Source organism: Arachis hypogaea, chromosome 16, assembly GCF_003086295.3.
Source record: "Arachis hypogaea cultivar Tifrunner chromosome 16, arahy.Tifrunner.gnm2.J5K5, whole genome shotgun sequence".
NCBI lineage: Eukaryota > Viridiplantae > Streptophyta > Magnoliopsida > Fabales > Fabaceae > Arachis > Arachis hypogaea.
In genome coordinates this window covers 137,863,256-137,889,045 of record NC_092051.1, presented here as the reverse complement: position 1 = coordinate 137,889,045, position 25,790 = coordinate 137,863,256, and the positions used below count along the sequence as shown (strand labels likewise).

Sequence of the window (25,790 nt, the reverse complement as noted above, 5' to 3'; positions counted from 1 at the left end):
ACAGGAAAACACTTAGTCGGACAGTTTCCTCTTCTAATACTCCTTTAATCTCGATCCTAGGTTCTACCGATTATAATGATGTCTTCAGTTATGGCACGATCAAAACTGATCCGGCTTCCGACACTAAGTCTATCGCAAACTCACTTTCTCTCCAAGATGGGGTTCTGGTACACATTCAGGATTGTCTCGAAAACTCTCTCGCAATAGCAATTTGGTCTCATCTTCACTCGCCTTTCAAATGATTAGCAACTAAAGGTTAAATTCGTTCTATTTCCTCTTCCCCGTAGTTCAATGTCATTGGGTTTCGAGCAATAACTCTGCACAGTCCTCAATACTTTCGATCCCTTATATACAATTCAACCTGCTTCTGCTGCGTCACTCTGATTCTTGACCTTCTAGAGCCTAACCACTCCTCTAAACTAACTAAATATCGCTTCGTTTCAACCACTAATAGTCTTCGACTAATCGTCGACTTGGACTTCATGATTATCAAAACCTGTCATGCATCACGAATGAATGTTACATATCAATGGTATGCAAGGTAGTTAAAGATTCAACTGCTAATTTGCAATTACCTTGGGTTTGAGGATCAGATTTGGCTACCTCCCGGCGTTCCCTATGTGGACAATTCCAGGACATATGCCCAGGGCAACCGCACTTGTAACATACACCTAGTCCGGCCCTGCATGGTCTGTTTGGATGGTATTTCTTGCATCTTCAACACTTTAAGTCTTCCGGTTGAGTACTAATCTATTCTTCTGAATTCGGACCCTGACGGTTGTCGTTCCTTCGGTCAATATTCCGGCGTTGAGAACGTGAAGTGGCATAACGGCCCCTCTTAAAACTTTGGCCCCTAGGTGTAATCTTCGTTTCTTTCCCTCTTTCTTGGTGAAAGGTTTTCAGCGGTCACTCCTAGCCAGCTCGGTTCTTCTTGAGCTTTCTCCTGCTATTTGACCCGTGTTAGTTAACTCTGGATAACTCACTATCTCCATTGGTGCCACTATACTCGGGACATCATTTCTGCCTTCATTTTCATCACCACTTTCGTTGCCAACTCTAACTTGTTGTTCTATCCTACCCCTTGCTTAGCTAGTCGCAGCAGCCATAGCGCCAATGGCAGCAACAGCACTCGCCATCGTGGTCATGAGATCAGTCAAGATACCTACTGGTACGGTCACGTCATTACCTCACCGTCCTCGACTCCGATTACGCCCTCGGAGCAAGTGGAACGAACCACTACCCTTGCGTCCACCCGGGGAGCCTCTATACTAACCAACCTGGAGCAAGTGGGGCAAAACCACAACCCTTGCATCTACCCAGGAGGTACATTCTCATATGACCAGGAGGAACCGAGGAGGGGATCCGAACCTCTCACCATCTCGCTGGGGGCAATTTTACAATACCAAGTGGAACAAGGAAGGAGATCCTCACCTTCCACCATCTCTCTGGGGTCGCACTTTCGAGAAAAAGAACTCAAGATACAATAATCATTCACGTTCACATTTTCATTTCCAGCCATAAATTATCATTTATCATAGCCATCCGGCTTAAGATCACAATTCATACTTAGCTATAAACCATCATCACATATAGCCATTCGGCCCATATCACACACAACCATTTGGCTCATATCATATACACAGCCTTTCGGCTCATTCCATATACACAGCCATTCCACCATCCTCCTCAACAACTCATAACCTCATCATCAATCATAACTTCTCACTGTATCTCTTTTCTTCATCCACAAGTTACCCTCTTTCCTAGCTCACTCTCATTCAATAAGCATTCTATATCCATTTAAGATTTAGGGGAAGAAATTGGGTGTTTATAAGTGTGAAACAACATCTCGGAAGGTTACAAGCTTGCTGGGAATGCGAAATACTTGAAAATAAAACATTAGAAAAGAACTGGGTCGCGTGCGCATGCACAGGAAGCAAAATCTCCTGGGTTGAGTGCGCGTACAAGGTGTGCTAGCGCCACCAACAACATGCCATTCCCAACGTGTGCGTGCGCACAGCTCGAAAACTTTCCTTGGCCATGCGCGTGCACAGAGTGTGCTAGCGCTCCCAGCAGCAGCCCCATACCCACCTGTGCGTACGCACAAGGATGTGTGTGCGCATAGGCTCAAAATTCCGCGGTGTGTGCATGCGCACAGGGCTGTGCGTGCACACACAAACCAGAAATCACAAATTCTGCAGAAGTTGCAGAATTCAGATTTTTGTCCCGAATTTCCAACGATCATATCTCCTTCGACAAAATTCAAATTTTCACCAAATTTAAACCATTTTAAAGCTTATGAAATAATCTTTCTTTTGATATAAAAATCATCAAATTCCGAAAACAATAACTTAATAACTCAAGATATGATCCGTTGAAGTTCATCAAAATTTCATTTTTACCAAAACTCATAAACTCCCCATTTTTAAAACATACACTTACCAATCTATACCAAATCAACCCAAAACTCAACCATTCCAATCATCAACGATTTCCAAACCTCATTCAAATATCAATCCACCAATTCCTCCTCATTTAACCAAATCTCACATCAACATCAACATTTCATATCTCAACCTCCAAACAAATATTCAATTTATCCATCACCATATACATATACATATATATTCGCAAATCAATTTCATTCATCAAATCATATTCATCAACAAGAGTCTCAACTCTAGCATGAATCTAACATATTAATCCATATCTCATACAACATTACATGATTTACCAACCAATACAACCATTCACCATCATTTTTACCATCATTCATATATATTTAACTCAATCCAATTTATCCAACAACCACATCAATATTCCAAAGCCCTATCCTAGGGTTACTAGCCTACCTTTTCACAACCACATTAAATTTTAGATACAGAAAACCGAAACCATACCTTGGCCGATTTCCCACTCAACCCGGAACACTTCCAAGGTCAGATTTCTAGTACCATAATCCCACTCCAAGCTTCCCAAAATTTCCAACAAGCTTCAACAAGCATCAACAACCAATTTTTCCCAAGCTATACACATTAATTACCACAAATCAATACCTAAGGTTCATCAAAATCACAATTTCACAAGGTAAAGAGTTTCCTTACCTTTCCCGATAGTGTTTAGGGCACAAACCACCAATAGCCCAACCTTAAGTACCACCTAAACAATGAAAACACAAAAATTCCTTCAAAATCATCACCCATATTTTTGGACATTTAGGGCAGAGAAAAAGTGATGAAAATTCGAATTCTTACCAACAAAGGTTAGATAGAACTAATGGGCTTGGCGAGAGCTTCGCGTAGCTGCTGACGGCACGCGAATTGGAGCACTGTAGCTCGAGTTATGATCAAATGAATGATGAGGTGAATAGTGCTTGTGAAACCCTCTCCTCTCTTCTTCTCATTCACACTGCTTCAGCCTCTTTGTGCTGAAAGTGAGTGATTTGGTTACTTAAGTGACCTTTTATATGTTGGGCTTGGGCCCAACTTGGGCCCGGTCTAACCCGTTAGCGTTTTTGGCCCGTTTGGCCCAACTTTGGGCCAAACCTTTAAAATTAGTGTCCAGTTTTTAATTTTAAATATTTTTCTAAGGTTTTTTTACTGTTTTTATTATTCTCGCACAGTACCGGGCAGACTTAAACTGGTTTGACCGGTTCGGCTGCCGGTTCACGGTTTATCACGATTTTTCGCAGAAAACACATTTTCTGACTCAGAAAAAATCTACTGAGTCCAAAAATCATATTTAAATCCTCAAATTCTCACTCTAAATTCTCGGAACCTAATTTGGGTAATATTAATTACTTAATTAGACAATTAATTTGTTGCGGTTCTTACATATTCAGTCTCCACCACAGTTGTGGTAGAATTTCACTATAGTCAAAGTATTACATACACCAATTCCTTAGGATTCACCCAATCCTATCTGGACACAAAAGTTTCTACCTAAACTTGACTTGGTTATACTAATACCTAAACTCTTTTACACTAAGTGCTTACCCAACTTAGCAAGGGATACATCTCAAGTACAAGACACAAGATAGAAAATTCAACCAAAAGAAATCTGAAATCACTCTTGGCTTTTTTCTCAAGTGTTTCACTCAGTCTTTTCACTCTTAGACTTTTTCTCAATGTCTCTCTTTTAGCCTTTTACCTCTCAAAGAAGATACAGAAAGATATACATTAAAACTGAAATACAAAATAGTAAAACATGAAGGAAATTGATGAATCACATTTTTAACTCTATGCACTGTAATTGTTTTTCATCTTAGCGGAGTGCTCCCTTTAGTGTAGGTGCAATACTTCCAAAACTTCAAACACAGTAGTGAGGTTTCACACATAGCTCTCTTCCTCTCGGGTTCTTTCTCCTTCAACTTCAACAGAAACACTTTTTCTTTTGTACCTTATGCTGAGACATAGTTAGGGTTTCTCTCAAGTCAACTTCTTGGACCTTGAGCTTGCATGGTTCATCCCTTCTCTTTCTTCAATCAACCCCTAAATTAAGGATTTCAACTTTTGAAAGATTTGTTTGACCGAAGACAACATGACAGCAGAAGTGAGCTTACTCAGTGATAATCCCAAATCAAAACCATTGAAAATGTGCTTTGGCTCCAAGTAACTTTGTAGGCTATTGATTTACAGCAGTGAAATTCAGAAACCACTTTCTCCATTTATCCCAAAATGGTGTTGCAGAAATATGAAGAAGAAGCGAAGAAATTAACTTGCATGTAAAATGGAAATAAATCATCTTTATCCTCTGACTTAGCTTAACCTGCTTTGATTAGGGCGATTAGACATTTGCTTTCTTGATTTACTTTTCTCTTTCTTTCTTCTCTGGTGAATGAACCAAGATGAGAAAGCTTTCTCTCTCTTTCTTCTTGAATCTTACTGAATAAAGCTTTGTGAACGTTGGCTTTGGTTGGCTTCAACTTGGATGAATTAGCTTGGCCTTGGATTGGCTTGACTTTCCATTTAACCCAATCAATTTCTTTGTTTCATTTCTTTAGGCTTTGTTTGAGAATTAAAGAACCCACCAACAACCTTTGTTTCTTGGTTCTATTGCTTTGGGCTGCTGCTTCTTTAATTTTTGGCCTGCAAAACTAACTAAAGCAATTAAAACTAATTAGGTGTTTAACCCAATAAATTAATGTTTGTCATCATCATTTAAATTAGTTGTGTTCTCAACTCAATAATCTCTTCCTTGATGATAAACATAGTGTTAAGAGAGATGATCAAAGGGATTGAATTAGATAGAGTTAAAGTACTTCTCTTTAGATGATATCACTTGCTTTTGACTTGCTCCCCCTGAATTTATGCTCTTCTTTAATTTCCTGTTCAGGTATTTTCACAGCATACACAAATTTGTACAAACAGATTTTGGTATGACACTTTTTAATCAATGTAACCAAACACAGAAATCCAATAACACAAGAAGCATCTGTGTCATACTAACTTTATTCAAGCATTAACTAGAATCCAGCCAATGAACTTAAATTTTGATTCCAGTACAAAAATTATTCAAAAACACTTGATTGTGTCATGACCAAACATAGGCAAGGAAGAATTCAAAACAGATCATTTTAATAGCATTTCAAATGCAGAATATGCTAACCAATAACAAAAAAATCATTAAACATTCATAACATTAATCCGCTCTCTTAATATGCTCTCTTTGTTACTCCCCCTTTTGTCATCAAGGGAGAAAATAAGATCAATTTCAAACCTGCAAAAAGCTGTTAAAGTGCAGAGTCCAGATAACTAGATAGAATGAAAGCAAAGTAAAGCATTAGTTAATTGTTTACAGTCATCCGAAATAAGACAAAGTCTAAAACAAACTACAATTGTTCTATGAGACAATTATACAAAAAAAAAATAGAAACCATCAACAAGAGATCTTCTCAAGCATCCGAACCATCCTCCTCAAAATCAGTAGGGTCTTCAAGATCAGTGGCCATAGTGTCATTCTCATGGATTTTGTCAATGAATTTCATGAGAATTGCCACTCTATCTCTTGACTTTCTGAAAAAGTTTTCATGCTTGGCAACCAGTTTTCTCTACTCTTTGCTTAATATAATCAGATGGTTGGATTGAGAGATAAATTCCTGGACCATGTCCTTCACCACTCCATATAGAAGTGATTTATGTCCATTGGAAGCCAAAGTCCCCAAGGCAGACGGAGGATGAGATTCATCAGGCTCATAGTCATCATCATCATCATCAAGAACTACCTTTTCAGTTCGAGTAGGCCCATTTTTCTACTGTTTTACTGAATCATCTCCTTTTAGATATGAGTTTCTATTTTCATATGACTCATTTGACAAGTCAACACTAAAATGTTCAAAAATACAAGTTAAAAATATGCCATAAGAAAGAGCCTTATCTTTCTCACTTCTTATGTAGTCAAACATATGCCTTACCATTAAGTATGCAAAAGAAATTTTAGATTTAGTGAGAATAGCATATAAGACCATAGTATCACAGAAAGATACCCTTTGATATAAACCGCTTTGAGGAAGAATAATGTGGTTCACTATACAATGCAACTGAGCACGAAGATAACCAAGGGCTTTGTGAGTTGGTATAAGACTGATAAACCACTATTTTATGGTTTATCTTATGCTGAATTGAGTGGTTTATATCAATTCTTTACTCACTTATTCATACAAAATGCATGGTTTTACAATTCCTTCCCAAAATTTGTGCTATGATTGAAAACATGCTTCTTTGGACTTATATTTGCTAATATTAATCCTCTCTTATTACCATTCGATGCCTTGATATGTGTGTTAAGTAATTTCAGAGATTACAGGACAGGAATGACTTGGAGGATGGAAAGGAAGCATGCAAAAGTGGAAGGAATACAAGAAACTAAAGGAACTACTAAAGCTGTCCAGCTTGACCTCCTGGCACTCAAATGACCATAACTTGAGCTACAGAGGTCTAAATGATGCAGTTTCAGTTGAGTTGGAAAGCTAACGTCCGGGGCTTCGATTTGATATATAATTTGCCATAGCTGCCGCGAAGCCAGACAACGCGAACACGTGGATTACGCGGATGCGTGACCTGGCAAAAGTGCAATCCGCGCAAACGCGTGGACGACGCCTCCGCGTCACTTTTCGCGACCTGAACGTACCAGAATATGCTGGGGGTGATTTCTGGACTGTTTTTGACCCAGTTTTTGGCCCGAAAAACATAGATTAGAGGCTATAAAGTGGGTGAATGCATCCATTCATCATACCAGCTCATAATTCACTTTTCATAATTTAGATGTAGTTTTTAGAGAGAGAGGTTCTCTCCTCTCTCTTAGGATTAAGGATTAGGATTCCTCTTAAAGGATTTAGGATTATTTCTTCTCAATTTCCAGGTTTAATGTTCCTCTTATTTATTTTCTATTTTATTATATACCTTTAATTAATATTTATTTTTCCAATTTAACTTATGCTACATTCATGTTATAATTTTCTTAATTAATATTATTTGAGGTATTTCAGTTTATGATCGTTTTATTCTATTTATGAATGCTTTTAATTTAATTTAGATTTTTTCTTCCTTTTGGCTTTGGTTAAATAATTGGTGACGCTTGAGTTATCAAACTCGAGGTGTTGACTGAAAATTGGAATTCTTCAAGAATTAATTCGAGTTCCGATAACTCTAGTCTTTCCCAAGGAAAGACTAGGACTTGAGGATTCAAAATTAATTCATCCACTTAACTTACCTTCATAGTTAGAGGTTAACAAAGTGGGAGAAAAATCCAATTCTCATCACAATCGATAAGGATAACTAGGATAGGACTTCCAGTTCTTATACCTTGCCAAGAGTTTTATTAGATATTAATTTATTAATTTCTGCAATTTACTTTCTTGCCATTTACTATTATTGCTCTTTATCTTATACATTAAAAACCCCCAATTTACAAGATCCATAGCCAATAATAAGTCATACCTCCCTGCAATTCCTTGAGAAGACGACCCGAGGTTTAAATACTCGGTTATCAATTTTATTGGATTTGCTTAAGTGACAACCAAACGTTTGTACGAAAGGGATTCCTTGCCGGTTTAGAAGCTATACTTGCAACGAGGATTTATTTTTAGAAAATTCTAGATCACGCAGGAATTCAGTTCGTCAAAATGGCGCCGTTGCCGGGGAATTGCAAACGTGTGCCTTATTATTGGTTATTGTAAATATTTGCTTTTTACCTGTTTATTTGTCTTTATTTTTGTTTTTATTTTTGCTTTTTCGTAAATTAAGAGGTTATTAGTTTTTATTTAGTTATTAAAAATTTTTCAAAAATTTTTTTTTTGTGTTTATCTTGATCTTCAAGTTGTTCTTCGTGTTCATTTTGACCTTCAAGTTGTTCTTAGTTGTTTTCTTCATCCTGATCTAAAAATTTTAAGTTTGGTGTCATTTTATTGTTTTTCTCTTTCCTCATTAAATTCAAAAATTCAAAATTTAAAACTCAAATTTCAAATTTCAAATTTCAATTTTCAAAATTCAAATTTAAAAATTTAAAATTCAAATCTTTTTTTCAAAAAAATCATATCTTTTTCAAAATCTTATCTTATCTTATTTCAAAAAATCAAATTTCAAATTTCAATATTTAAATTCCAAAATTCAAAATCCAAATTTAAAATTTTAAATTCAAAATTTTAAAAATCAAACATTTTCAAAATTTAAATCTTTTTCAAATTTTTATCTTATACTGTTGATTTTTTCAAAATTTAAATTTCAATAACCTTTTAATTTCAATTTGTTTTTATTTTCGTTTTTAATTTTTATTTGCTATCATGAGTTCTCACCCCATCGCTATGAGTCTGGTTACAATTATGTTGCAGGAAGAAGAAATTACAATGAGAACAAGCATCAAGGTTGGAACAATCAAAGATGGGAGGAGCCACAAGGATTTGATCAATCCTCTTGGCGACAACCACCTCCAATGGACTATCAACAACCACCACCATATGCCTATGAACCCTTTCCTCAACTTGACTTTGGACCACCATACTCACAAGTCCCTTTCCACCAATCACCTCCATATGACCCTAACCCATATCCACCCTACCAACCACATTATGAGCCATATGAACCATATCTAGAACCACCCCAATTTCAACCCAATTACTCCCAGGAGCCACCACCTCCATATACACCATGTCCATATCCATCTACCCAAGAGCCATATGATCCTAATCATACGATCCAAGTGGAACAAGAATCAAGGGATCATCTCAAGGAATCAGCGGATCGATTTCATGCAACTCTATATCAACTAAATCAAGCGATAAATCAATTAGCTTCCCAACGCTCGGACACTCAAGGTGCTCCCATGGCTACATGTGAAGAATCAATAAAAGAGCGTAGCATAAAGGAGACACTAGAAACTCCAATGGACAATGAGGAACATACTTTTGTACTGGAACAAGTGGAGGAAGCTGTAATTATCGAAGAAGAAGAATTAGTTGAAGACTTAGGAGATGCTGAACCTCCATGGGAAAGTCAAGTTATAAAGCCTCTTTCAAGGATGTTTGAAATTGATGTTGAGGAGGGTGTACAACCTCCAAGGCATATCATAGTTGAAGACTTTGAAGGGGATGATCAAGAGATGGATTCCATCATTGATGAATTCTTATCTACATTTGAATCCTCTCCCATTGGACTTGACATGGAGATTAAAGGAGAAGAAGTACAGCCTCCCATGCCCTTGGTGAGCAATGAAGAAGAGATTGAATTAGAAGAAAGCTACCAAGAGGAAGAGGTTGATATTGAAAAAACTTGTAAAGAGGTGGAAGTTGTCAGAGAAGAGCACAAGGGAGTGGAGCCTGCAAATTCATTAGAAATACTTCCCCCTAAGTTTCCATCATCCTTCACAACATTCAAGTGGGTAAAATTCATATTCCTTAGCTTTCTAATTCCACTTGAATATGGGCTACTGGAGACGGATGGTCAACTTAGAGCTCTTTGTGGCATCAAGAGTAAGAGAAAGATGGTCAGTGGTAAGAATTGTCCTGCAAGGTTCATTATGGTTGGAAGCTTTAAGTTTAAACGCAAAGGTTGGTGTAGAGCTCAATTGAATGGATCTAGGAAGTTGTTTGGACGCTTCACTGAGAATTCTAAAGATGAACCACCCGGATGGAATCATGATAATCAACTTGAAGACGGGTGTAGAAACAAGATTTGGGATCCCGGAGGCCATTGGAAGTCCAAACATTGGTGGGGATTCAAGGATCAGTACAAGCTCATAATTCATAATTTTTAGTTTTAGATGTAGTTTTTAGAATTAGGATTCCTCTCAGTTTATGGTTAATTCTCAATTTCAAGTTCAATGTTCTTCAATTTATATTTCTCTTCTACTTTTAGATACTCTAATACTTTTATTTGTTAATTACTTATGTTGCCCATTTGATTTATGAATCTTTCCATGTTAGGACTTAAATTTATGTTTAAATGCAATTTGAGGTATTTTAGATTTATGATTGTTTTATTCTATTTAAGATTGCTTTTAATTTAATTTAGATATTTTCTTCCTTTTGGCTTTGGTTAAGTAATTGGTAACACTTGAGTTGTCAAACTCAGTAGTGGTTGAAATTGGCAGATTACTAATTGATCTAGATCGCTCTAAAGCTAGTCTTCCCACGGGGATTGACTAGGACTTGAGGATCAAGCTAATTAGTCCACTTGACTTAACTAAGTGGGATTAAAACCCAATTCTCATCACACCTGATAAGGATAACTAGGATAGAAATTCCAAATTCTAATACCTTGCCAAGAGATTTTATTATTATTAATTTATTTTTCTTGTCATTTAAATTACTTGCTCCTTATTTCAAAAGCCCCCAATTTACAAAACTCATAACCAATAATAAGAACATACCTCCCTGCAATTCCTTGAGAAGACGACCCGAGGTTTGAATACTTTGGTTATAAATTTTAAAGGGGTTTGTTACTTGTGACAACCAAAACGTTTGTACGAAAGGATTTTCTGTTGGTTTAGAATCTATACTTACAACGCGATTACTCTTATTCTTTACCGATAGAAAATCAGTTCGTCAAAATGGCGCGTTGCCGGGGACTCCCCAATTGTCCAACTTAAGGACTTTAACTAAAAGTGCTAGGTGGGAGACAACCCACCATGGTATGATCGTTCATTTTCTTCCATTTTGATTTTATTTCGTTTTGTTTGTTTTTGAGTTTTGATTGGACTTGGAATCATGCATAACATTCATATTAGCATTGCATTCTGCATACTGCATTATATAAAAAAAATATATTTCGCACACGACGCGACAACGTCGACGACGCATCCGCGTCATATGTGCGTTGGGAAGAAAACAAGATTGAACAGAGAGTCACGAGAAAGCGTGGCTGGAGGCGTGCCTTTGGCACAAATTTCCCCACGCGACCGCATCGCTGACGCGTCCGCGTCATGTGGGAAATATGCCTCCCACGCGTCCGCGTCAACCACGCGAACGCGTGACCTGAAAATCGGCTTAAAAAGGGGTGCATGGCCGAAAGTTGTGATGGAGTGGGGCTGGAACCGCGCTAGAAGCACAAGCCCCACCACGCGAACGCGTGCCCTACGTGTCCGCGTCGCTTTTCAAAAATGGCCATTCACGCGATCGCGTTAACCACGCGACCGCGTCACCCAGATTTTTGGCAAAATGCATTTCAAACAGAGAGTTGCGCGACCGCGAGGCTGCACTCGCGCTAATGGCACAAATCACTCCACGCGAATGCATGACCCACGCGTCCGCATCACTTCATAGAAGCGCTATCCGCGTGAGCGCGTGACCCATGCGCTCGCGTCGCCTGCGTTGCACAGCTTACCCAAATCAGCGCCAAAAATCTTATCTTTTCTTCCTCAATCCTAATTTTCCTCCCTCCTTTCTTACTTACTTCTTCTTCCCTTCTCTTCCCTTCTTATTCCTCTTATCTTTCATTTTATTTTATTTTAATTCATTTTCATACTTTCATTCATTACATTTTAATTTAGTGCATATTTTTATTTTTCTTTTCTAAATTCATTATTTTTTTATTGGTGTTTCATTTTCTTATTCAACTGTTACATCTTTTCTTGAATTATTCTGGTGCTTCATGACTTGTTTTATTCTGATTGGGTATTATCAATTATATGTCAATGCTAATTTTTATAATACTGGTATTCCTTTTGCATTGACATGAATTTATATTGTCTTTCATTACCCACACTTTTCTCCCATTTGTTGCAACTTTTGCACCACTGGTATGCCATTTGCTTCCACTATTTTCTCACTTGTATGTTGTAGCTACCATGTAATTGAGACCCTTATCATTTGGCATTAACCCACCCATAGTTCATTTATTTTCTTATCTTTATTTCTGGGTTACTCTTCTTCCCTTTTTCTTTCAGGATGGCCACCCGGAAGGGAACCGGAAGACGTTTACATGGGAAGACAAACAATTCCATCTGCAAAATCTTTAGAGAAAAGCATCAGTTGGAGCCACCCATCCACTTGTACATCTTAGCATGCACCGAGGATGGTGCAATCTTTAAGTGTGGGGAGGTCAATACCGATCTCCATGGGTTAGTTACTCTTCTATCTCAATACCAATGGTATATTTTCCTTGTTAGTTGTTGCATTTGCATGTTTAATTGCATGATTATTTGATTTTGTGCATATTTTACCACTTGGTTGAAGTAATATTTTCTTTTTCAAGAAACCTTTTAGAGCATTTCACTAATTTGAATAAAATTTAATGTTACACTTGTTTGAAGAAATATTATACTGGAACATGGTTTAGAGCTCGAACACACAAAACCTGTGAGATTTTTGAGCCTATTTGAATTAGTTGCATTTTACCAACCAATATTTTATTTTTGGTGTGTGTTTTTCTCTCTAAAATTGTGATCTTTGTCTTGCTTAATTCTATATTTCCATGGTTTGATGTATGCATACACTTACATGATTGAGGCCTTTGTTTCACTGAGCTTACATACCCATATGGCCTTACCCTTTTCATTATTCTTTGCAAAACCAATTTTGAGCCTATTTTACCCCTTTGTTCTTTACTTTAGCACATCATTAACTCTAAGCGAAAAACAATAATGTCCTTAATTTGAATCCTTGGTTAGCTTAGACTAGTGAGAGTGCTTATGATTTAAGTGTGGGGAAAGTTGAATTTGGAAACATTTGGTTTGAGAATTGAGTATGTTAGAATTTTCTGAAATGTGAAAAAAAATGTTTAGGACATGATTCATGCATCCAATAATTTAATCATATGCATTGAGAAAAATAAAAGAAAAGAAAAAAATAAATATATATATATATATATATATATATATATATATATATATATATATAAAAGAGAGAAAAGAAAAATAGCAAATAAGAAAAAGGGGACAAAATTCCCCAAAGTAAGTGGTGAAAGCAATGCATATGTACTGTACTTGAAATTAGAATGCATAAATATGTGGAAAACATGGTTAATGGATAGTTAGATGTGGTATTATGATTACATGGATTGTCTTAAGTTAGGTGGGAAAAGTTTAAGTTAATTAAGGATTCAGATTTTAGTCCACTTGGCCAAATACAATCCTACCTTGAACCTAACCCCATTACAACCCTTAAAAGACCTCTTGATATGTGTATCTGTGCATTAAATTTTTGTTGATTATTAGACGAAGAGCAAGCCTTAGAAAGCAAGGTTAGTAGAGAATTGAGAGAATTGAAACCTTAAACACATGAGTGATTAGAGTGTATACACTTCCGGTGAGGGTTCGATGCTCGATTCTTTGTTTCCGGCTTTCATGAGCTATTTTCTTCTGCAAGTCTATTTGTACTTCGTTTTTATAATTTGAATTAGTGAAATCCAGTTCATGTTTGTTCTTGAAAGGTTTATTTACTTTTCACCAAGTTGGTAGAAACATTTTGTATTTAGTTGCATTCATATAGATAGGATTGCATTTCATACATTTTACCATTCCTCTTCACTCTTTTATAGTTTCTCTTGAGCTTAGCATGAGGACATGCTAATGTTTAAGTGTGGGGAGATTAATAAATCACTATTTTATGGTTTATCTTATGCTCAATTGAGTGGTTTATATCAATTCTTTACTCACTTATTCATACAAAATGCATGGTTTTACAATTCCTTCCCAGAATTTGTGCTATGATTGAAAACATGCTTCTTTGGACTTATATTTGCTAATATTAATCCTCTCTTATTACCATTCGATGCCTTGATATGTGTGTTAAGTGATTTCATAGATTACAGGACAGGAATGGCTTGGAGGATGGAAAGGAAACATGCAAAAATAGAAGGAATACAAGAAACTGAAGGAACTGCTAAAGCTGTCCAGCCTGACCTCTTGGCACTCAAACGACCATAACTTGAGCTACAGAAGACCAAATGACGAGCTTTCAGTTGCGTTGAAAAGCTAACGTCTGGCGCTTCGATTTGATATATAATTTGCCATAGCTTCCTCGAAGCCAGGCAATGCGAACGCGTGGATCACGCGGACACGTGACCTGGCAAAAGTGTAATCCGCGCAAACGCGTGGACGACGCCTCCGCGTCACTTTGCCGCGACCTGGACGTACTAGAATATGCTGGGAGTGATTTTTGGGCTGGTTTTGACCCAGTTTTTGGCCCGAAAAACACAGATTAGAGGCTATAAAGTGGGTGAATGCATCCATTCATCATACCAGCTCATAATTCACTTTTCATAATTTAGATGTAGTTTTTAGAGAGAGAGAGGTTCTCTCCTCTCTCTTAGGATTAAGGATTAGGATTTCTCTTAAAGGATTTAGGATTATTTCTTCTCAATTTCTAGGTTTAATGTTCCTCTTATTTATTTTCTATTTTATTATATACCTTTAATTAATATTTATCTTTCCAATTTAACTTATGCTACATTCATGTTATAATTTTCTTAATTAATATTATTTGAGGTATTTCAGTTTATGATCGTTTTATTCTATTTATGAATGCTTTTAATTTAATTTAGATATTTTCTTCCTTTTGGCTTTGGTTAAATAATTGGTGATGCTTGAGTTATCAAACTCGAGGTGTTGACTGAAAATTGGAATTCTTCAAGAATTAATTCGAGTTCCGATAACTCTAGTCTTTCCCAAGGAAAGACTAGGACTTAAGGATTCAAAATTAATTCATCCACTTAACTTACCTTCATAGTTAGAGGTTAACAAAGTGGGAGAAAAATCCAATTCTCATCACAATCGATAAGGATAACTAGGATAGGACTTCCAGTTCTTATACCTTGCCAAGAGTTTTATTAGATATTAATTTATTAATTTCTGTAATTTACTTTCTTGCCATTTACTATTATTGCTCTTTATCTTATACATTAAAAACCCCCAATTTATAAGATCCATAGCCAATAATAAGTCATACCTCCCTGCAATTCCTTGAGAAGACGACCCGAGGTTTAAATACTCGGTTATCAATTTTATTGGGTTTGCTTAAGTGACAACCAAACGTTTGTACGAAAGGGATTCCTTGCCGGTTTAGAAGCTATACTTGTAACGAGGATTTATTTTTAGAAAATTCTAGATCGCACAGGAATTCAGTTCGTCAAAGACCATCAATGAGAGAGATGTTTTTACACACAACTTCCAGAGCATCTTTATAGGAAACACCTAATCCCTCATCCCATTTGCCAGAGGTATAAGCACAAACACCAACATAAGTGTATTTAAGAGCGTCACTTATGGATTCCTCATTCAAAACAAGATCACGACCTTTCACATATGAGTGAATCTTGTTCTTATGGTAGGTCATATTTGCATAGAACTCTCTAACTAAGACTGGATAGACAGGTTTTTTGATTTTGAAAAGATGGTCCCAGTCTAGAAATTGAAGATTATCAGCAGAAACAAAACCTTTTCTTTTCAGGGTTGGTAAATCAGACAGAAAAATTGGACAGATGGTACGATGAAGAACAACATCCTCATAAAAGTCATTGTTCATGGAAGACCGAAAACGATGAGAGTTGTAGTTAGAGTGAGATGTCATAAATTGTGATTTGTGTTCAAAAGGATCACTGGAATGCTCCTTAACCAATTTGAGAAGGATATGAGGGTTACCTCTTTGACGATGTTGAGTAGCTGACCTAGGCTTTGGTCTGATGGTTCGGGCACATGCTCCTCAGCAGTAGGACGCTTCCTCTTCAAAGTGCTTGGCCGAGAGGGAGCACTGGGTGGAGCCATCGGTTTGGGAGATGAAGGATACTTTGGAGTTGTTTTGGTATGTGCCATTGGATCGGTGCGAGGAAAAGAGGTTGGAGGAGAGGGTAATGGTGTAAAAGTACGATCTTTGGAGCGAGGAGAAGTTATAGGTTTATCAGGGAGTTTGAATTTTTTGGCCTTGGGACTCTTTTGAATAATAGGTTTCTTCCTCATTGGTGTGGAACAAGGGTTTTGCACAAACAAGACACTAATGATAGTGGGGAGGAATCGAAGAGGTTGTGAAAGGAGTTATGAAGAGAGAAGTTTGGTAACTGCAACAAGAAAAAGGATTTCTTGAAAACATGCAACTGCATCACCTAGGACTAGACCTTGAAAAGACTCGAGATCATTCAAAAAAAGTTGATTTGATTTTATTAAAAAATAAAATACTAGGTAAAATAAAACTATTGTTAAAATGAAACCTTTTTCACTAAAAGACAAAATATAAAGTCACACATGGATGATATAACACTCATTTGGCCCAGAGATGATAAAATTTAAGGAAATATATTAGATCATGAGAACTCTGAACGGAAAGATTGGCCCAGAATATTTAGAACTTGCCATTGAGCCCAGAAATTTATATTCAGGATGATGGTTCTTCACTTGTCCAGAATTGTCTCTTCCCAACCTAAGAGACAAAACTTCAACAAACACATCAGCAAGTTTCAAATAAGGAATCATAACTTAGAATGCCTAGATTAGTTCTTAATTTACTAAATCTGTCCTCAGCTAGAGGTTTGGTAAAAATATCAGCTAATTGATCCTCTGATTTAACAAATTGAATGCTAATATTTCCTTTTTGAACATGTTCCCTTATTGAGTGAAACCTCACTTCAATATGTTTAGTTCTTGAGTGCAACACTGGATTTTTGGAAATATTTATAGCACTCATATTGTCACACAACAAGGGAATGTTATCAGCATTTAATTTATAATCAGCAAGTTGAGTTTTCAACCAAAGAAGCTGAGAACAACAAGAAGAGGCAGCAATATACTCAGCCTTAGCAGTGGATAGAGCCACTGTAGACTGCTTCTTACTGGACAAGACATTTAAGGACTTTCCAAGAAAACAGCAAATGCCTGATGTACTTCTTCTATTAACTCTATCTCCGGCAAAGTCTGCATCAAATAACCAATTGCAGAAAACTCATTAGTCTTGGGATACCATAAACCAAATTTCGATGTGCCATGAACATATCTAATAATCTTTTTAATTGCAAAAAGATGTGATTCTTTCGGTTTTGATTGGAATCTGGAACACATTCCAACACTTTGCACAATATCAGGTCTAGAAGATGTTAGGTACATAAGAGATCTAATCATTCCTCTATACCTAGTCTCATCAACATCTTTTTCAATTTCACCTTTTTCTAACTTTGAGTTAGGGTGCATAGGTGTTCCCATGGGTTTGACATTTTCCATACCAAATTTCTTAACTAATTCATTGGCATACTTCTCTTGATGAATAAAAATTCCATTTTTAGTTTGCTTTATTTGAAGCCCAATAAAGAAATTAAGTTCACCCATCATATTCATATCAAATTCACTTGTCATGAATTTTTTAAATTCAATACAAAGGGTTTCATTAGCTGATCCAAATATAATATCATCAACATAAATTTGGACTAAAATAAAAGAATTATTACAATTTTCAATAAATAGAGTAGTGTCCGTGGTGCCTCTTTAAAATCCATTTTTCAAGAGAAAAGAACTAAGTCTTTCATACCAAGCCCTAGGTGCTTGTCTTAGTCCATAAAGAGCTTTTGAAAGTTTAAAAATATAATTGGGAAGTTTGTTATTTTCAAAACCAGGTGGCTGAGCCACATACACTTCTCTATCTACTACACCATTCAAAAATACACATTTCACATCCATTTGAAACAGTTTGAAACCACAATAAACAACATAAGCAAGGAGAAGTCTTATGGCTTCCATTCGGCCAACAGGGGCAAAGGATTCATCAAACTCTATACCTTTCTCTTGATCATATCCTTATGCCACCAATCTTGCTTTGTTTCTAGTTATGCTTCCATCTTCACCCCAACTTGTTTCTGAGGATCCACTTGGTGCCGATCACTTTCTTTTCATTTGACTTTGGAACAAGGGTCCAAACTTGATTCTTTTAAATTCATGAAGCTCTTCTCTCATGGCTTTGACCCAAAAGGAGTCTTCAAGAGCTTTCTTGATGTTTTGTGGCTCTATTTGAGATAGAAAAGCCATGTTTGATTCTTCAATTACTTTTCTAGTGGATGATCGAGTTTTGACACCTTGTGACAGCTCCCAAATTACAAATTCTTGTGGATAATTCTTTAAAAATCTCCACTCACGAGGTCTAGTGAACTTTGGAACAGATTCAGTTACTGAGGGATCCAAGGAACTTGCATTTTCATGAAGTTCGCCTGATTCAGAAGACAAAACAGAATTGTCTCCTGCTAAATCTCTAGCTGTAGCAGTTTTAAGTTCAGGCTGTTTAGAATTTTCTTTTTCTTGATTTTAGGCTTCTCCATTATTGCCTTCAACCTGATTTTCTATATTACAATCTTCTAAGATATTTTAAACCAAGTTAGTGTAAGACCCAAAATCTTTGAAAAGTCTTATTATGATCAAGTCTCAAATCATATGGTTATTTATAGCCTTAATTTCAGAGATTATTTTATTAAGGATAATTAAGGCAAGTTTTGATTTATTGAACTTGAGATAAGTTATGATTTTTATCCAATTTTATAATTATTGGATTATTTTCTATATTTCAGGTATAAGGCTGATAGTTATGAAATAATAAAGATTTTATATGATTTGGACTAGATAAGTAATATTTTAAATATTAATACTGCTACTTTGGAAAAATAAAGGGGTTTAATTATATTATTTCTAATTATTTTGATTTGGGCATTTTATGGAAAATAATTTGTGAAATTGATGAGCAAATAGTATTTTCTATATATAATTAGTGTTGGATTTAATTTGGGTTTCAATTACTAGATTATTCCCAATTTCATTTGAAATTACCATTTTACCCCTAACCCAAATTTTCAAAATAATGAAACCCTAATTCCCCAAACCTAGCCGCCGCAGCCCATTCCCCCAAATGAGGCAGCAGCCTCATCCTCCCTCAGCCTAGCAACACACACTCGAGCTGCAGCAGAAGCCTCCAACCCTTCTCCCCCCAAAACGCACACACACACCCACAGAGGAGAGTGCGCCGGCCAGGAGGGTTACTGTCGCCGCCAGCTGGTCACCGTCGATACCATCACTGGCGTCGTTGCCAGCCGTGCCACCAGGGGAAGCGATCGGGCAGAAAGGGGGAAACAAGGGAAGGGACCGCGGAGAAGGGAAGAGAGAGGAAGAGCTCGCGTCGGAGAGAGAGAGAGAGAGGGAGCTCGTACCTCACCGCCGGCGCCCATGGAGCCACGAGATCTCGCCGTCGTCGCCGACCGTTATTGCACCGCGTCAGAACAGAAATGCGAATGAAAGGAAGTGCAAGACACCACCACAGACGAAGAAGAAAGGGGCGCGCGCGGAAGAGGTGAAGCTGTCGCTGTCACCGTCGCGGGTGGGATCGTCGCCGTGCCTGGTTCCCGTTGCGGCTGGACTTCGACCGCCGCCGTTCCTGTTGCCGCCAAGCATAGGTTAGCACTGCCAGAGCTCCTGCCACCATGGGGACCGTGAAAGGAGGAAGGAGAAGTTGTTTCCGTTACAGCCACTCCCGGAGGAGAAGTCAACCGCGCCGCCGCGCCTAGCTGCCGGAAACGCCATTGCTGTCGCTAGACGGCTTTGTCGGTAAGGATTTTTAAGCTGGTTCTCCTTTCTGTTGAGCTTCTGGGAACTTCATTGTCGCTGCATGTTGTTCAGGTCCCTGCTGCCGCTTGAGGTGGCTGCCGGGCTGCAGCCGAACCGGTTCGGAGACCGTCGCTATTCGGTTCAGCCATTCTCCCTCGGTCTTGGTAAGCGTTTTGGTTCGAGGAGCCTTTTGTCGCTGTTCTGATAATTTCGGCTGAGGCGTTGTAGCGTTATTTGTCACAGGGTTGTATATCGATGCTTGTGTGTCGTGCTCGGTGTTCGCGGCTGCTTCGTTTCGCTAACTCAGTAAGTAATTTATGTTTCGAAAAGCCTCGCGTTAGTATTCGGTTGTGTTTGGTTAATGAATATGAGTTTTGGTAACGTGGGGTCGTTCCTGATTGTTATATGCTGCAATTAGTGTTGCTATGGTTACCGCGGGAGTATCTTAGAGCCGAGGTTGCGGTTGTTGGTGATCCCGGTTTAAGAGAGGAGGTTCCTGTGAAGCGTTTGGGTTATGGAATTGCGTTCTAAGGTAGGGGCGCTTTCCGAAAACTACAGTTTATTATTGGAATTATTACATATGGATACTGATGTGAGATATGGTGTAATTAGTGATTGTATCTGCCTTATGTATTATTTGATTGACTCGAATGACTATGGATGTTGGTTTGGCCGAATTGTTGTGTGGCTTGTGAAATGTAATGTTTGAAGTTGATTCTTTAAATATTTGAAATGAGTTTAATCCGTTGAGGATTGGTTTGAATTGAGTCAATTATTTTGATGATGTGAAAGATAGAATGCTCTTGAAATTCAGCCTGGGTTGCTTTAATTGCTCTGGTTTTGATAAATGATTTATTGCTGAACCGATTCTTTAAAGCTTTACAAATGAGTTAAATCGGTTGATATTGAGTTGATTTTTGAAATGGTTTCCTTGAGGTATGCCATTGAGGCGACTGTTGGATTTAGCTTGTTTTGAATTGATTTCTGGTTTTGAGCTGTTGAAAAGGAATGAGAAACGGTTTAGTTGGGACCCGAACCGGGTGGCAAAAGTCCAAGTTTTAGGGGAGGTGCTGCCGAAATTTCTACAAAATCCTACTCTTGTTTGTAAAGTTATTTAAAAAGGGTTGGATTTGAGAAATTGTATTAATTGATTTATTAAGAGAATATTTATGTTTTCAAGCTTAATCTATTTAATGAACTTTATGCGTTGAGTTCAGCTTATTTAGAAACGAACTATTTGTACAGTTTGAATCACTGAAGGAAAGAATGATGCTCTAATATTGATTTCAATATAAAAAGGAGCTTTTAGTGATTTTAAAGGAATTTAGATTTTTGATTGAGTAATCAAGTTTGAGGCATTTTGGAAGAGTTAGAAAAATGGGTTCCAAAAAGAAACCTGAAAGTGGTTTGATTCAAATGAACCGGTTCCGTTTCAAATGAGTTGATTTTTGGACCGAGTTGGAACTTGTGATTTTGTATGATCGGTTTCATAATAAATTCAGTTTTATTTACTTGAACCGGGAATCTATGATTTTAAAGGTTTCAATGAATTTTAAGGAATTTATATAAGTTGACCTTCCCTAAAGACTTGGGACTCTGCCGAGGAACCTTGTTATAAAATCCCATTGTGGGATGGGCGATTTTGATTGTTCCCAAATTGAATCTTTAACTTCCCATGGTTTTGGAAGTCTTGGAATGAGGATGCTGAGAGCGGCTTTGTTTTAAAAAGGGAACTCACTTTGAGTAAATTTGGCTTATGAGCCTGAGATGATTTGAGAAATGAGATTTCTAAAGCCAAGGCTGAAAAGAGTTGAAACTTGATTTCAAAGTGAAATGAATTGAGAAAATGATTTATGGCTTAAATGCTGATTTCATAAATCTGATGATTTTGAATGGTGGAAGTGCTGTTTTATTATGAGCCGGAATGGCTATGTATGATTATGAATATTGACTGGTTTTGGATTGAACCGTGAGCCGGAATGGCTGTGTGTGATTATCAATATTGATTGGTTCTGGATTGAACCGTGAGCCGGAATGGCTGTGTATGATATGAATATTGGCTGGTTCTGGAATGAACCGTGAGCCGGATGGCTGAGATGGATGTTGATCCATGGATGAGATTGATTGCATGTTTATGCTGAATCATTGATAATTGTGATTTTTGCACTTCCACTATCTGAGATACGAGTTTCCCTGGGTAGTAGCAGTGGCTAGCCACCACGTGCTCCAGGTTGAGACTTGATACTCTGTTGACCCTATGTCGTAAGTGTGGCCGGGCACTGTGAAAGCCCCGGATGAGCTCGCCCCCATAAATATTCACCAGTGATGGTGATGGATAAATATTCACCAGTGAGGGTGATGGATATGGATCATGATTATGATCAAGTTTATGATGAGTATAACTCGAGTTGGGGATGCACGACAGAGGGACAGTCCAATGGTTAGCTACCAGGACTTGTCGGGTTGGCTCTATAACCGACAGATGATATCATCAGCTACTAGGGACAGGCATGCATCATGTGCATTTATGTGACATTGTTTGGGTGTGCATATTATACTTGGTTTGCCTATGTGATTAATTGCTAATCGTTCCACTTGTAATAACTGTTTGTTTGTGCTTGCATCTTCCTATTTGTGTTTGCTACTGGGACTCTGTTGGACTGTGGTGATTGGTTGATGGTTGGATTGTTTGGGCCTAGGGCCGTGGTTGGAATGAGATGAACCGATGGTTGATTTCGTTTTTGTGTTGCTGGTTTGGAATAAGATATGAAAGGCTATTTTGTTTCAGTATAGATAAACCGTTTTGAAAGGCTTTTGGGTTTTTGAGAATTTAACGGTTCTTCTTTCCGAAAAGATTTCCGACTTTACTTCTATTGTAAACCGTTGTTTTTGAAAAGAGGCATAAGACGGTTATGAATCACTGGTGCGGTTATCTTCATGTGTCCTATTACAGTAATTCCCAAAAACCCTCTACTGAGAACCCTTTCGAGGATGATGTTCTCACCCCCCTACATTTTTCCCCTTTCAGGATTTGGGCGCAGAAGTTACGAAGAGCTTATTTAATTATTGTTGTGATGCTCTGTATTGTTTTAGTTATGATTTACTGCACCCTCGCCTTTATCTTGATATAATCTGTAAGAGGGATAGGAATCGTATTGGATTATGTTTGTAATATTATTTATATATATTTATGTATATATATGGATGTACTCTTTATGGGTTGTTGTAAGTTGAATGGTATTTATGGATGTACGTTATCGAACGAAAGTATCTTTGGGAGCGGTATTGCGGTTTAAAGTTTTAAACAGGCTCATATTTTAGTATTAAATAGTATAAGTGTCGTCGTAATGTCCGAGCCATCAGAGTTACGCAGCCGGAAGCGTGAGCTTTGGTAGTTAGGGTATTACAGTTAGTATCACAAAAAGTAACATGTATGGACTCCTCAATAATTCTAGCATCTTGATGATAAACTCTACATGCTTTGCTAGTGGTGGAATATCCTACAAATAAACACTCATATGCCTTTGGATCAAATTTTTCTAGATTTTCTTTGTTATTTATGACAAAATATTTGCATCCAAAGATATGTAGATAATTCAGATTTGGTGGATGACCTTTCCAAAGTTCATAAGAAATTTTCTTCAAAAATTTTCTTATAATTGTTCTACTTAAAATATGGCAAGCCGTGTTAACAGCTTCAGCCCATAGGAATTTTAGAACATTACTTTCACAAAGCATAGCTCTTGTCATTTCTTGAATACTTCTGTTTCTTCTTTCAACAACACCATTTTGTTGTGGCGTTCTTGGACAAGAAAAAATATGTGATATTCCAAATTTCTCGCAAAAAGATTCAAAAGATTAATTTTCAAATTCAGTACCATGATCACTTCTAATTAAGGCAATCTTTAAATCTTTTTCATTTTGAATTATTTTGCTAAAAACTTCAAAAGTCGAGAAGGCATCATCTTTGTGTGCAAGAAATAAAATCCAGCCAAATCTTGAGTAGTCATCCATAATTACCAAACCATAATGTTTGCCACCCAAACTTTGAGTTCTTGTTGGACCAAATAAATTAATATGTAGCAACTCAAGTGGTGTTTTAGCGGAGATGTCTTCCTTTGATTTAAAAGAGTTTTTAGTTTGTTTTTCCATTTGACATGCATCATATGTGATGTCCTTGTCAAATTTTATCAAAGGAAGACATCTTACTAGACCTCTCTTTACAAGCTTATTTATTTGAAACATGCTAGCATGACCCAATCTTTTATGCCATAGCCACTTTTCAGATTTTTTGGAATGAAAACAGGCTACATTTTGATTATTTGGTTCATCAAGAGTGAGATCATACATATTATCACATCGATTTGCTACAAATAGCACTTCATTAGATTTTTCATTCACCAGTCAGCATTCTAATCTTTTGAATATTATCAAGTAACGCAAGTTACACAGCCGACTAATGCTCAAAAGATTATGCCTCAAACCATCAACCAAAAAGACATCATCAATAAAGGTAGAATAATTTTTACCTACTTTTCCAACTGCTATAATTTTGCCCTTACCATCATCTCCAAAGGTCACAAACCCTTCATCATACTTGTTGAGTTTGATGAAGAATGTTGACCTTTCCGTCATGTGTCTAGAACATCCGCCATCCAAGTACCACATGTCTTTCTTCTTCTTGGATGCTAGGCAAATCTGCATACAATCTCAAGTAATCTTAGATATCTAAATTAATTTGGATCCTTTGAAGTTAATCCACCTTGGTTGGCCAAGTACATTAAAATCACAAACAACATTGTAAGTTTGGTTCCCTACTCTTCTTTTTTCAAAAAAGTATTGTAAGTAAGAGTGACCAATTTTTTTATAAATAAAAAAATGATTTTCTGGTGCATGTTGCTAAAATTGATTTAAGTTTTGATGCTGGAAATGATCAAAAGAGTGAGGCTTTCTAGTTTTTGAAAAAGATGCATTTCTTTTGATAAAATTATTTTTATTATTAGCATCTCTTTTTGCAAAAAGCACTCAGACCGAAATTTTTGAAAGCATAAGGGCTTCTTGAATGAGAGGTTCTTTTGTAAAACTATGGTTTTTTGAAAACAACCTCATTGTTTGAGACATATCCCAGACCCGACTTATTTAATGTAGGTTCGGTTCTTGAAGATAATGAAGTTTCATCAAAATAGAATTTTTCAAATTCCTCTTCATAGGTGGGAACATATCCAAGACCAGATTTGTTAATAGTGGATTTTGTTTTTGAAGAAGAGGCCATGAATTTTGTAGAAGAATTTTCAAAAACTGTACTCTCTTTTGTCGCATAACCTAAACCAGATTTTTCAAACAATGGTCTTTGATCTATAAGTAATTTGTTCAAGTTACTAGAACTGTGAGCAAATCTTACTAAATCATTATTCAATCTTTTAATCATTTTATTTAGCCTTTCATTTTCAGCAACAAGTTCTTGTGAGAGATCCACAATGCACTTTACTTTAAGTCTTTCAATTTTAGATTTTAGAAACCTATTTTCTTCAATAAGGTCCATTGCACATTCTATTTCTTTCGCTTTTTCTTTTAAAAAATCATTTTCTGCCTTCAACATCTCATTTTCAGATTTACATTTATTATATTTTTTAACAACTTTTCAGAATGATGGGTAAGATCATCTACAATAGCGTGTTAATCATCCATAGATAGATCATAGTAATTTACCTCTTCCAGTTGATCTTCACCAGCCATGAAGCAGACTTGGGCTTCGTATTCAGAGTCCTCTTCCTCATCTGAATCGTTCTCAAGAT

At 37.0% G+C, this 25,790-nt stretch overlaps 1 long non-coding RNA gene across 1 annotated transcript; it reads left to right on the top strand.

The window, feature by feature from the left end:
* The first annotated feature begins 19,285 nt into the window (after positions 1–19,285).
* LOC112755218 (uncharacterized) lies at positions 19,286–23,211 on the top strand. The gene is made up of 5 exons (XR_003178948.2): positions 19,286–19,995; positions 20,068–20,159; positions 20,239–20,301; positions 20,414–20,527; positions 23,024–23,211. It is a non-coding gene; the product is annotated as an uncharacterized lncRNA (long non-coding RNA).
* The last annotated feature ends 2,579 nt before the right edge of the window (positions 23,212–25,790 follow it).